At 44.9% G+C, this 15055-nt stretch overlaps 2 long non-coding RNA genes across 2 annotated transcripts in view; one reads left to right on the top strand and one right to left on the bottom strand.

The window, feature by feature from the left end:
• LOC147220505 (uncharacterized) overlaps positions 1–15055 on the top strand; it is a 37576-nt gene that overhangs the window by 21759 nt on the left and 762 nt on the right. The window lies entirely within an intron of this gene.
• LOC147220506 (uncharacterized) lies at positions 867–3620 on the bottom strand. The gene is made up of 3 exons (XR_015108065.1): positions 3563–3620; positions 2210–2703; positions 867–1213 (listed from the first exon to the last, which is right to left on the bottom strand). It is a non-coding gene; the product is annotated as an uncharacterized LOC147220506 (long non-coding RNA).

Here is a 15055-nt window from a genome sequence, read left to right as displayed (position 1 = left end):
CAAACACAGGGGGAAAAAGTTACATCAACCTACCGACCGGCAGCCAAAGCAAATTCTCCGAATGACTTTGACGCCTCCAGACGGAATCGGACAGTCTCCGCCGTTTTTTTCACCTTGAATAAATCTTTGAGGCGAAATGTCTTATTGACAATTAGGCGAGTATTGACCAGAGGCATCTCGACAAATTACCCAACTGGAGTAACTCCAAGACAGCAGGCGCCGTTGTCAGGAGTCCGTTCCTTGTTGATATTGAGAAAATCTGTCAGGTTTTTATTAATAAGAACAGCAACAGAGCAGCAGAAGGAATGACCTGAATCTGTAGGATCGGACAGACATCCAGACGGCCCTGGGATTCCCCGACTTCTTTTTTTTTTTTCGCCCACATTTCTTCTCTTCACTCGCTTTCCGGATCGAGTCCAAGCGGTTTTTACGGCCAAAACCGCACGATGAGCAGAAATGCTTTAGCGCATCGATCGGTCCCGGCGAGACGCCATGCTAAACATGTCAGGCTTCTCTCTCCGGGTGAAGGCGACGCCCGGGAAATGTAAATAATCGCAAGGTGCTCAGTCATCTCTTTAAATAACGCTGATAGGCCATTTAAAATAAAAACGTCAACTTGAATGCACGATTGTGATGCGAAATTGATATTGTCGAGGTGTGTTTGTAAAAGTCAGTGGGCGGAGCCTCTCTATATGAATGATTTGAATTGCTTAGCATTGAATGAGCAATAACAATGTGCATTTACACATATGGTAGTAGTTCCAGTTTAATGCAAAGCACAAATTTATACAATATATATAAGAATAAGAATAAGAATAAGAATAAGAACAACTTTATTTATCCCGAAGGAAATTGTTGTGCCAGAGTTTCAAGTAAAACATAACAATAATAAATAGTAGTAGGAAGGAGGGAGAATAATAAATACAAATAAAACTATAAAGTGTCAAAGTCAAGGCTATTAAGCGTTTTAAGGTCTAAAAAAGTACAAATATTTGAATATTCCCGTGCCATCTCTCCCAGTTTGGGGGTTGTAAGGGTAGTAACTAGCTTAAACCCAATTAAGGCGCATTGCCTTTGCATATAACCGATATTCTTGTCGAAATCTTCTTCTTGTGGCAACTGGACTTGAATTTCTTCACTTGTTGACTTTTCGCCCCTCGTCCAAGAGGCTTCTTCGGAAGAGGGAAATAAACGTCTTCTCTCGCCAGTAACCCTTGAATTTGAAAGGTGTCAATTAGATTTCCTTCTTCCATGTTTCCTTGCTAAAGCTGCAGATCGATTCGTCTGTTCAAGATTAGGCTCCAGACCGGATTTAAGAAAAAGGGACGCTAACCAAAACAGTGAGGCTGAGCTCGTAAAATAGCCGGACGAGGCTGTAAAAACTAGAGAGACTTTGTATAAAATGACAAGTAGCTTTGGAAGCTGCATCAAGGACTTTGAGTATTCAAATACTTGGAAATTCTTTTTGTAATCTGGCAACTGGACTTGAATTTGGACTGAAGGAATTCAAGTCCAGTTGCCACGAGACGATTTCGACAAGAACTCACCCTGACCTGGATGACTGACAACCTCCGCAGACACGTCAGTTATTTGTAACTTTCCCCGAGTTGGTGGAACCTTGACTTTTGATTAAGTAGTTTCTGAGATACCGGTCGTCGATTTTGGTTCCCTTATGATGCGAGTACAGAACTGAGTTATGAGCGAGCGTTTAACACCGATGTGACCGCCGCCGTCCGTGAGTCGGCCTTTAAAAAAAGCTAGGTGCGCCGCCCGCCGCTAGCTAGCCCGGAGAAAATCACGGAAAAACATGATCATCGATGCATCAATGAGTTTGAGATTCAAATACTTGGAAATTCTTTTTGAAATCTGGCAACTGGACTTGAAGAAATTGGAGTCCAGCTGCCAGAAGACGAATTCACCGTGACCTGGATGACGGAGAACCTCCACAGACACGTCAAAAACTTGTAACTTTCCCCGAGTTAGTGGAACCTTGACTTTTGATTGCATCAACTTAAGTAGTTTCTGAGATACCGGTCGTCGATTTTGGTTCCCTTATGATGCGAGTACAGAACTGAGTTATGAGCGAGCGTTTAACACCGACGTGACCGCCGCCGTCCGTGAGTCGGCCTTTAAAAAAAGCTAGGTAGCCTGGAGAAAATCACGGAAAAACATGATCATCAACGCATCAATGAGTTTGAGATTCAAATACTTGGAAGTTCTTTTTGAAGTCCAGCTGCCAGAAGACGAATTCACCGTGACCTGGATGACGGAGAACCTCCACAGACATATTGTATAAGTTATTCTTCGGGCTCTCCAAGGCGTACCGCCTCGACTGGCTGAAGACAATCGGAGTTAAATTGAGACAACGGCAAAAACAAATGGGGCTAACATCTTGGACGTAAACAGCGAGACGTCAAGACTCGCAGCAAGATACCGAAGAAAACCTTACGGGTCTTGGAGCCGCACAACATTATTATGAAGTTGTATTAGTCAAACTTCCGAACCCCTTTGCTCTCTTGTTTGTGTGTCCTTTGTATTTGCTTTTTCGGGCCGGCCATTCAACTGCAGCATTGATAGATGTGACAGGTCGAGGCGGGGAGTGAGGGAATCTACCCTTTTCACCATCGGACAGCTCTATTTAGAAGAAGCGGGGGAACGCCAGCCGCCCTCCTCCCGCGCCACTTTGACTCCATCCCTCCTTTTCTGCCCATCCAGTCATGCAGAAAAAAATCGGAAGTCAACACGCCGACGAGTCGAGAGGCTGGTTCAAATTACTTCGGGGGCTGTCATCGCTCCGAGCCTCATGGTGAGACATTAAGTACACTCAGCGGCGTAAAAACAAATCATTTCTCGCGGAATTAGGTCTCGTTTTATGCTCGCCGTTTTCATCGTCTATCTGCAAATTGCGACGTCTTCTTCCAGCTGTTGCCGGCGATACACTCGATACGCCCGTTTCATTTTCCCTCTCAACAACTCCCCTTTTTGTCACTTGGCGTCTCCATTCATCTCTCTGCTTCTCCATCTATCTGTCAATCTGACTATTTATCTGGCGGTATCTGTCATTTCTCTTGTCACTTAAATCATCCGTCTATTAGACCATCCATCCCTCAAGCTGCGCTCTTGTCTACTTTTCCGCGCATCCCATTCATCTGTCCGTCCCGTCTTTTGTGCGCCGCGATGTTGTGACTGCAGCTGTGTGTTCCGAAACCTCTGTCTCCTGACGCCCGATGACAGATCTGTGGACGCTCTGCCGGCGTCCTGTGCTTTTACACGAGTCCGCAACCTCGCGCAGCTCCTTGTTTTTCGCCTCACGTGTCCCTCCGGCTCTTGCGCAAAGGGGAGAGTGTTTCGGCGCGACGTAAACACGTTGCGCAACGCAAATCCCCGAGCTAAGTGCGTGTTTGTATGCGAGTGAGTGTGTTGCTTTTAGCTATATAGGCAGGGGGGCCCTTCGGGAGTGAAATACAGGTCTGGTCGTCTAGGCGACAGGCCCTGACGGCAACCCCACCGCTTCAAATAAAGCATAAACAGCCTTTCACCGAGAAAATACACAAATACACACCTATTATCCACGCACGCTCTCTGGTTTCCCATCATTTAGTTTTTCCTTTCTTCTGCTCCTTTTAAAACCGACGGTCCTTGGTTTGCAGCGCCTCTTTTCATATGCAAAGAACACCTTCCCTCTTGTCGGGGCACGTTCGCAATCCTTCAAAGTGCAAACGCGATTTTTCCCAATTGGGATTTTATTTTTCCCGCAATTTCAATCCGTCGTTCGGGAAATTACACAACAAAAGTAAAGAAATGAGGAAGAGCCGTTACTGTTCATGCCCAGAGTTAGTCTTTGTCTCTGCTCTTTATGTCTAATTTGATTGTTTGATCTGCTTGTTTGACAGCCAGAAGCTGCAGGACCAGACCAAACCTGTCAAAGCTTGTTGCAAATCTCATTCTGACGTTTGTTTTTACACACACACACACCCACACACACGCACGCAACGATTTCCAACCAATTATATCTGCAGTCTAAGCCACTGCGAATTAAACGGTTTGCAGGAAACTCATATTGTTGCATAATAAATTATCGAGCGTGTCAAACAAGTGAATTGCTTTTAAACTGAATCTTGTTTGGGAGATTCCCAAACAATATTAGATTACTGCTTATTCGCATGCAATTGTTATTATTGTTATTTTGTTAATTTCATTTCACTCTGGGATCATAAGACACGTCTTCTTGATTCCTCTGTATTTCCAGTGCATGCGGAGAAATTGACAATAAACCTGACTTTGAGCCACATGCATGTTTTTGCCCTCATGGGAATTTATTGGTCGATAACCAATGAGGCACTTTTAGTACTTGTAGTTTCAATACGAGAGCTTATTTGCCGCTACCTTTGTCTTCTTAAATAGATGTGCTCCCTTTTAAGACTCCCTTTTAAATCCCACGTCTGCTTTTGAGACACCTTCATTACTCTTTCAATCCACGATTACTGTCTGTCAGCAAGTGAAGGGGATTTCCACCTTTTCTGTCACCGACCTGCGTTTGAGGACGGGGCGCGGATTCGTTAGCATGGGTTATATTTGGAACGGGGATCTCTCGTCACGGACCGGTTTCAAATTGCAGCTCAGGTGTTTAAATGGCGTTTGAGCAACACACCAAACATAAAGCGGACAAATACACATGTCACTCACTCGTAGCTAAGCACACAATCCTCTGTGTTTCTTTTAACCGATGGTTAAAAGATTTGCTCACATGTCGGGCGCAACCTGCCGTGTTTACTTTGTCGCCGATTGCGAAGCATTGATATACATGACCTTTCAGCCGAAAGCATTAACAAAAAAAAAAAAAAAATCCACTGTGCAAATGTTGCAGAAACAATAACTGTTAAGCGCTGACAGCATCGCTATGCATCTCTGAGAAGATCGAGAGTGAGCTTTTCTTCATGACTTTTGTTTTGCTAAGCTAAAGCTGTTAAGAACCGGCTCGAACAGCGTTCTGAGAACTAGCGTCCTCCCAGGGAGGATTTTTAACTTTGCATTCTCACAGGCAGCAAGGTGAGCATCTGCGCCTTAGACGGCACGCTCAAAAACAAACAAGCTGCCACAGCGTTCATGTTCTTCATGTCGGGAATAACAACTCTGGGTTGAGGTGTTTTTATTTCCTCCCTGCACTGTGTGAAGAACCACCGCCGTTAGCGAACTCCATGATTATTTCGATGAAAATGTTTCTGTTTCGCTGTGAAATCCTTCTTTCCTCCCGGTTCTGTCCATTTTGTCACAAAAAAAACGACTGATCGGTGACCACAGGACAACTATGTCCCATGAGTTCCTATGGGACTGTAACAGTTCCTAAAATCCATGCAAAGTTCTAGGAAGTGGCTTCCCGGCACAAAAGTCCCTTTTTCAGTTCTATGTGGAGTTTTCTTGTATCTGTGTTCCTCCGGGTTCTTTGGAATGGTTTTTTATCTCTATATGTTGTCCTGTAATCGACTGGCGACCGGTCCAGTCGATTAGCTGATAGGCTAATAGGCTCTAGCTGGTTCCAGCATCTCCGGGACTTAAGTGCATTAGACATTGGAAAGGTTCTAGGATCTGCAAAAAGTTCTGGTGTGAAAGCAGCTAATGCTTACATTGCCAGTGGGCTCGTGCATAACATCTTCCTTTCGGTCCATTTTGATGATAGTTTTCATTTGTTTGTTTGTGTAGAAGTTTATCAGGACAGTGAACAATTAAGCACAGAGGCAGAGATGTTTGTACCAGATTGTAGCTCATAGCTAATTTCCATCTGCAGTCATGGGAAGACAATACAAATATAAACATTGAGTGAAATGCCGTGCAAACATCATAGCGTACATCATTTCTCTTCCCAGCACTGGTTTTGCCTTATTTTACAAGAAACAGCCGTCTTCTAGGGGTCAAAAAGGAGGGCGACCAATCTGGAAAGTGTGGGGTAGGATTACATCGAGTGCCTGATGTGTAGCATGTCGTGCGTGATTCCAGCTTACCGGGCAATGTGATCATTTTGGGGAAATGTGCCGTCATAACGACTATTCTTTCTAATTACGGCAGAGAGGAAAATGAGTGTTAAACCCCGGCTATATTCTAAACAAGTCTGGTCCTTTTTAAAATCCTTCTCTGAGATCATGATGTGTTCTCGAGTTTGTAAAAGTGAGATCTCGCCTGCGGGGGCCCCTTTTTTTTTTTGATTCCGGGACGTCAACAAACGTCGGACATCTTTTGTTGAATCTGCTTTGCATCCACTTTGGATCTGCATTGTGTCTGCCTTGCATGGCGTGACTGCCGTAGCTCACTCTTTTGCACTCTTTTGCACCAGGCTCACAGAGTGTGTCACTGGTTGCCGCGTACCCCCTGCCGCCCCTCTCTTTCTAAAACCTCCTTTGATAATACCCAATGAAATTACTTTGGCGCCGTGGTCACTATAAGGGATCCTGTCAACATGGATCATCAAACGAGTGGTTGGACAAACCAGGCTAACGGAGTCATCGAGCGAACAAAGGAACATTTTGAGATTTCTACAGCGACCTGATGGGGGCCGTCATCAGCAGTACCTGTTGAGCTAAACCAGGGGCGGGCAAACTACGGCCCGCGGGCCACATCCGGCCCGTTGGTCTATTAAATCCGGCCCGCCAAAGATCGGCTCTTCTTGGATCAATGAATGTGGGAGCTCAAACGGGAGATTATTTCATTTTTGGAGCTACTTGAGAATTTTCCTGAGCCGAATGAGACGGATTGGCTTTTTGATTTAGCGTTTACCCTGGACATACTGACACGTAAATGAGCTGGACGTGAAGCTACAAGGGAAAAAACACAGTTTGTGCATGAAATGCAAGCAAACGCCAGAGCCTTCAAAACCAAGATGGATTTATCATCAAAGCAAATGTCAGACGAGTTTGATATGTAATGTTAACAAATACGCTTTTTTTTAAATTTTCTATTTGTATCGTATCTTGTGGTGACCCGGCCCGTCTTTCAAATTTTCAAAAGTCAATGCGGCCCCTGAGCAAAAAAAGTTTGCCCACCCCTGAGCTAAACAATAACGCCTCGTGGGGATAGCCAATGAAAACAAGGTTTATTAGAGACATGGATTACACATCGACCAATTCTGTTTTATATGATGAGCTGTGTTTCCATTCTCAGCGTTAAACCTCACTCAACTCCTCCAAAAGCAAAACCCCAACGTGTCCAACGCGCAGCACAAGTGTTTGGCGTGCAGACGCACCCAGGCGTTCACCAAATCCGATTGGCTTCTGAAGACAGGTGATGACACGAGGCTGTTCCAGTGCCAACCCACGGGAAGCTGCCGGATAGTATTTACATTTTCATAGTTGCCTTCCCCTGATCACTAACACAAGGCAACTGTGCAAACGTAATGCTTTTTGAGCGTCTTCTCTCTGCTTCATCTGCGTGACTTGTGAGGTTTCTGTCCTGCTGATGATCTTCTCACATCAACTTTATCCCATCGCGCCGTTGTGAGAGGCTCAACCCAGACAGGCGAAGTTGATTTAACCAAAGAAAACAGTCTTAAATTCAGATCAGAGACTCAAACTACACCATTCCCAAAATGGTGCTTTGAGCATGTCACACTTCAACCCCCACGCGCATTCAAAGATCAAGTTGCTCACAGGGGCTGAAGGTCAGGAGAAAATGTCACGAACACGGCGCTCGGTCTCAGCCACAGTTGGAACTACCTAATACCGAGTGTCAGTCGACGTGTAATTTGATTACTTTCTGCCAGAGTAGGTCCTCAGGGCTCCTTCACGGGTCCTCTCCTGTACTTGCTTTATATTCATGACTGCCCGGCGACTTTTACCAAACACCCGCACCAAAGTCGTCGTTCGTTTTGCCCGTGCCGTGACTACGCAGATACACGATAGTGATGCGAAAGGAACAGCGACGTTCGCTGAGGTTCACAGAATAAGCCCAGAAGAATCTCTGGAATCACAAACGCCCCCTACCATGAGGCAGGACAACTGCGTGCCTTGATTAGTGGCTCTTCCCAGACGTTTTACAAGAAACTAGTATCACACACACAGTTGGACATTGGAACTACATATGAAAATGTAACTCATATGGCAAAAGTCATTGTGTCAGTCGTCACTGCCCAATCTATGTTGAGGTAGTCAACAGTCCGTGGCCTCACCGCACATCTCTTCTCGGTAAATGTGAAAATCCGGCAGTTTTTAATCAAAAACAGTCTGGAACTGTTCAAGTTAAATGAAAAATACCTTTATAGTGCAAGTCACTGATAAATGTAACCATTCAATTCTTTTTTCCATTTGAGATTTTTTTGCTTTTCAAGATTGGCCAATGAGGCACGGCCTCTCCTGCCCCCCCAGACTGCATGTCACCGGAAAGGTGTAACATTCTGGTGCTCAACCCATTAAACAACCGATAGCTTTGAGACTTAAGGACATACTGAAAAGTAGATACGTCGTTTTATCCTTTTTAGTTTTTAGGGATATAACACAATTTGGTGCAGAAGGTAGACAAATCGTCTTTGGGACCAGACGTTCCTCGTTCGGTTCCCGGCTCCTTCTTGTGCATCAAAATATGACACTGAACCCCAAAATGCTCCCCTGGTCCCGGTGGACAAAAGCCTACTTCTCATAGTTCATCCATGATGGGTGAGTGATTAATAAAGGATTAATTATTATGGTGAAAAAGGCAAGACACCATTTTAATTCTGGAAACATAAAGGAACGGCACCATGTGGTTTTGAAATTGGTGTTGTTTTATCACTACAGTGTCAAAACTATGCTTGGATTCAGAACGGGGTGCCAACTGCACTCTGTCTCTTAAGGGGACTTCAGCAAATTAAACCCATCACTCTCTTGAAGAACACAAGGTCCACGCGAGGACCCTCGCACAAACAAAGATTTAGCTCTGAGAAGCCATCAACTCTATATTTTGCTCCAGATTCACACGACCTGCTTTTTGAAGCCTATATAATTACAGGACAAAAAAAAACTCTCCGATGCTCTCCGTAGCACAAACCTGTCTGTTGCAACAAGCAACACTTATTCCCTCATTTGCTTCCAATTAAAATGCGCCATCTATAAAATGCAACTCTTTACCGTTTTGGTAGCAGCGGCTGTGAAACGGCTTGTTTAATAAAGTTGTGTAATATGAACGCTCGCGCAGCAACGTTTATTTTAATTTTTTTGTATTTGTACGTTCGATCCCAGTGCAAGATGATCCTGATGCTTGCCGGTTTTATGATCAGACGCCGTCTGGTCGCACGTCGATCATAAGCCTCCGCTCTCTCAAATATCCTTGGGTAAAACTCTTAACCCTAAATGTGGTTTCTCCGAGGGAAATTGATGAATGAAGATTTTAAAAGAAGTGGTAAGTTAATGCAACTGCGAACCTATACTTAATGCAATGTTTGGTTCTGTGTAGGTTCCTCTGTTCCAAAAGTGTGTGGCTTTGCTTTCATGAAGGTTTCGTGCTCCGGCTGAACATCCCAAACTTAGCGTCCGGCAGTCATGTCATGTAGTGGCGTGCAATGATTTCATTATATGGTTTTTCACCACATACCAAAAGTAGAAGCCGGTCTTCAGAGGGACCCATACGGCAATAAACGGATTCTAGATAAAGTTTGTACAGCAATAGAAATGATTTTTTTTCCTTCAAGACAAGTGCGGACGTCTGCACGTCGCCGACAAACCCGCTGGAGGTTTCCGCCTTCCGCGTCTTTCGTAGCCGCCGCTCCCCGTGTTTTCATATCCTACCGATAATAATGATATTCTCCTTATTCCAGATTGGTTTCTTTATTGTTCGGAGGACCTCTGGGGTCCTGGATGTAAGGGGGTCCCGTCGCCCACTCGCTCTTACCAAGAGCAGATGGCCCTAGCTGGGCCGGGCAGCGTGAATGAGACCCTATTGTGTCTCGGCGTAGCGTAGCCCCTCGGCCCAGATGGCTTTTGTACCTTTTGTGTGCTCGCTCACTTTCAGTCGTGAGACCCCGGGCGCAGTCTGCTCCGATGGGCGGTGGCCCTCTGCCCGCTTTCCCCGGGCCTCCCCGTCTCGAAATCTTTTTGTCCCCTCTCGTCGTCTTGCGTTTTAATTAATACGCCGTTCCGGCCCGCGTCAACGATTCTCCCGGTTGATTAATTGCAGATGAAGTCAAACCAGCGAGTTCAGATAACCCTTTCAATGTAAAGCAAGCCGATATTAATATTCTGTTTTTATGGTCGAAGCCTTCACGGGAAGTGGAATGTAAACACCGCAAACGCTATCGAGATATCCAGTGACCTTAATAGCGAGTGTCTCAATTTAACCTACAGCGGCCGACGACAGCTTGGTCGAGTGGCTCTATTACTTTTCAATTTTAGACCACAACCTGAAGATTTCTGTACTCAAAAAAACTTTATTATTCAGGGTGAGAGTTTGTGCGGGATGATAAAAAACGTACACCCTCTTTGCATTGATATATATATGCAAGCGATGTACTGTATAAACTCAATGCCATAAAATAAACAGATCATTTAAATCCTGTCGCGTGTTTAATAGATGTTTAATAGATATATTTCATTATATTTCTCATTCTTCCTCCTTTCTACTATTATCTATTACTGTTATGTTTTTTATTTGAAACTCTGGCGCAACAATTTCCTTCGGGAAAGTTGTTCTCATCTCATCTCATCAGATATGTATTATTTCATCAACATCATTTGTTTTTCAGTGTTCGGGAATAAGCACGCCGGTTAAATGTGATAATCGGGGTCTTCTTCGGAGAAGTTGCTTTGCGGAGTTTGCATATTCTCCCTCCGTACGAGTGGGAGGAAACCCACAGACCAAAAACAAGCGGTGGGCCGACGGGCGTCTCGAGCGGAGCTGATACAGTCGGGACGTGTCACGGAGATAAGATGGGGAATACATCGTCTCTGTTATGCATTAGTTCTGCTCGGGGGGGAGGGTTTGCATAATTTGGTTTTGGTGGTGGCGGTCTACACGTTTGGCTGTTTACAGCTGCACGTTTTCCCATCCTTAGGTCAAAACGCACACACACACACACATGCAAGCGCGTGCAAACAAATCTTTTTGCCAAATGGTTTGGCCACATTTGCTAATATTCTGTGTGCGCTAATGGATGGTCCGCGAGGAGTGGGCTTGGGGGAGATTATAGCAGTGATCTGAGTTTGTCTGTATCTGCTGGCTGTTAAAAGTGTGTGTGTGTGTGTGTGTGAGTGCGCTGGGGGGATCCATTTGAACGGTAAACGAGGGTGTGTGTGTGTGTTGGCGTCGTCAACGAGCTGCGAAAAGTCACATCACGGCACTACCTCGGTGCCCTGCTCATCTCCATGTAGCAGCTAATTTACAGTGCAAATCAAGTCAGGTGTCTAATGAATAAACACGCGTATGCTAACGCGGACCACGAGGCGACCTGCGGGCGATACGCGCATCAAAACAACCGTTATCGCGGGATCTCTTCGTGACGGGTGATGATGTTAGCCCTCCGGGTTGGGTGGGGGGGCTCGGCGACGCCGTGCCAGGCTTCGGAGCGCCGCTAAATCCCTACCAGAGACAGTCGGGCCTGACGACTTGGCAGGCTTGCACTTTAGCGAGCCATATTTACAACAACCTCTGGAAGAAAAGGGATCTGGTTACCGCGAGGAATATATACAACACATCAATCAGCAGGGGTGTGGGGGGTGAACCAACTGGGGTAGGTAGGGGGGGTCATATGTTGCGGTTTTATTGGTACTCTTAAACCTCAGTAGACACATCCAGGTGTGCGTGCATGGATAGAAAAAACGTGCACGTGCACGTACACGCACGCAAGGCTTTTCTGGCAGCGGATGTGGGTCCACAGAGCAGGCTGGCGTTTCACTTTCAATATTTTCCTCAGCGCAGATCAAATACAACAGCCAGCAACTAAAGATGATGTCACTATCCCGCAGCTGTCCCGACCACTCAGTGCCGCACTGCAACTGTGCATGTGCATGCCTGCGTGTATGTGTGTGTGTGTGTGTGTGTGTGTGTGTGTGAATTGCTCAAATTGTACTCTCCCTCTGTCTCCATCTCTTTAATTCTGTCTTCCCTGAAAGCTCTTGGGATCTGGCAGTCCGTGCTGAAAGCCATGGTCCAGATCAAGTTTCCTTGTATGTGAGGGTTACAAACAACCACACACACACACACACACACACACATGCACACGCATACTCCCAATCAAGTTGCCAGGAATGGCCTGCGGAGAGAGAGGGAAAGGGAGGGGAAATGAGGGGAAGAGAGGAGATGCTTTTACAGAACCATCAGAGAATAACTAAATTCAGTTCACACATAACTGGAGGCACATATGGACACACATTAGTCGGTAAAAGTTTCTGTTTTCCATTTAGTGAAACTTGATAATTAGATTTTTTCCTTTTAAAAAAAAAAGGGTTAAAAAATGCAGTGTGACGCCATGATATACAATACTAGCTGCAAATGAGCTAACCTTTTATTGATAAATAAAAACAGCAGTTGCAATTCAGTTAAATGACTATCAGTAATATGCCAGTTTGATGTGAAGACACACACACACACACACACGCACAGGATCTAGCTTTAGCCACTGTGTACTGTGCATGGAGGTCGTCATTGAAGAGGTGAAAAGCTTGTTGGACGGGGAGACACGAGCAGTGACGCTGTAATGCTTGCAGCTGCAAGAGCTGTGAAGGTTTAAAAACTCAGTTTGGCATTAAGAAAAAGGCTCATAAAAAAAAAAAAAAAAAAAGGATTTTACATCTGCTTCATTTCAATCAAGGGTTTGGTTTAATAGGGCATTCATCTGTTGGAAAAAAAAATCTAAATCATCACATTTTATTATTATCATTATTATTATCATCTTGAGCACTTGATATGATATTATCATCATCATCATTAAGTGTTTTCAAAATTAACCCTGACTTTATATCATTTTGCTAATTTATGTATTTCTTTATTCATTGTGGTTTATCTATTCTTTTTCCGTCAAAGATTTTGTGTGACGTCACAGATTTGAAATAGCCAAACCTTAACCGCGGGCGATTTGAGCCATTCTACAACTGTTTTAGACGTAGACTAACTACGCTTTTATTTTATGCCATTTGTGTATTCCTCAGTGTTCTTTACAAGTTTCCTCGCCGCTCTTTCTCCATAAGACTAATTACATGATTACAACTGTTTTAAAAGTGTTAATGGCTAATGTTCTTTTTGCACTGGTATTCAGACTCCTTCGCTGCAGGGCTGAATGCAAACATTAAATGACATCAATTGGCATGTGAGTTAAAGACAACTCCGATGATCTATGGCCTCATTTAGCTTCTTATTCCCGGGTTTGGCGCCGGGAAAATAAAAAAAATAAAGCCATTATCTCCAGAAAATCTGGTTTCCGACGCATCGATGAATTCGGACGTCCCCGACGCCGATCTCCGTCGACGACGCGGATACGCTCGGAATGATGGAAATGAAACAGATGTATGAAACCCGGGGTGGCTAAAAATGTATATTTGACGTGTTGATGATAGCATCACGGATTCAAATGAGGCTAAGTTTCCATCTGCTCCCCCTTGCAGAGGATAATGTTTGGTTTCAAGTGATTTCTTTTGAAATCGAAATAAGACGCTTCCTCCCTTTTCTTCTTCTTCATTTGTATCAAATCCACTTGTCTCCAATTGAGGCCCGCAGACGTGTTTTTTGAATTCTCTCACACCTGAGACATCTTAAAACTCTTGCTTTTGCATGCACGCTAACTCTCTCCCTTTTTTTTTTAAATTCTTGGCGCTTTTCCCGTCTCAGGCTGTGCGGCGACAGCTCAGCCGCAAGGTGGGGAAGGGGTCGGAGGTCAAGGCGCTGCTCTCCGCGTGGGCGCGGAGGCAAACCTTTGACCCTCCTCCTCTCCGAAGGTCGAGAAAAAACAAAACAAAAACAGAGGGAGATGGCATTGTATGGGCGTCGGCGCAAGGGTTTCGAGGATTTCTAAGCCTGACAATCATAAAACCCACGCGACACATAAAACAGCAGCGAACTATCAACAGTAGTTTTCTGTAAAACGCCTGAATTTATGACCTTTTACTCCTGGTGCTTTTATTATTATTATCAATATTATCAAATCGGTGATCCTCCTGAAGGTTTTCTTCAAAAAACACAAATACGTTGCATTTTCATTGTGACAGCTCAATGATTCTCCACCGTGCGTTATTTATGTCCTTACGCTACCATGTTGCACGTTTATGCAGGGAAAAGGAGAAATAATAATTTAATAAACATAAGACAAAACATATGTGATGGCAAGGGCGGATACACACACACACACACACACACACACACACACACACACACAGACGTGCACACGCATCGTGCACGCACACACCTTTTCCAGGGCCTCATCCTCCGCCTCCTCTCCCATCAAGGGTCATTTGCTTAGTTTCCTGCCTGCCTCTCCTGGTTCTTCCTCCCTCTCTCTGATTGGTTGTCCTCCCCACCCGCACCCCCTTCCTGTAATCTGATTGGCCAGATGTTTCAGCATGGCCCCTTGTCAGCACTCTTCAAAACGCCTCCCCCGCTTCCTTTTTTTCTTCCTTTTTTCTGGACACTCCTTCTTTTTCACAGTCCGACCGCCCCGTCCCAGGGTTCCTTGCTTTGAGAAGATAGAGGAAGCGCGCCACCTTCTGGATAAGACGGCATCGCAATTGAAAATGGAAATTATATGTATTTCTTGTAAAATGAAAAGACGTTTGTCGTTTCACAAACGGAGGCTACCAGAAATAACAAATCAGATCGGTCGATTTAAGGGTAATTTTGAGTGAAGGCAGAAGTGCAATGATGAGAGATGCTCCCAAAACTTGCAAAGAAAACACAGAAACACGGTTATAATATGTCTTCTAAACCTATTGCATGTATTCGCTCAGCACCAGCGCACCGCAAGTTTTGTTTGTGAGCGAGATTTGTAGAGAGAGAGGGTAAAGGGAATCCAGTTGCCATTTTTTTTTCCCCCCTGTGACCCAGATGGCGTGGCGGTAGTAAAACTACTACCTGGCTAGACAATTACAACATCGGCGAGCCGATTATAACGCCG

The sequence above is a fragment of the Fistularia commersonii genome, chromosome 24 (genome assembly GCF_037954325.1).
Source record: "Fistularia commersonii isolate RoL2024-O1a breed Wild chromosome 24, RoL_Fcom_v1.0, whole genome shotgun sequence".
Lineage (NCBI taxonomy): Eukaryota > Metazoa > Chordata > Actinopteri > Syngnathiformes > Fistulariidae > Fistularia > Fistularia commersonii.
This window is presented reverse-complemented; position numbering and strand designations above follow the sequence as displayed.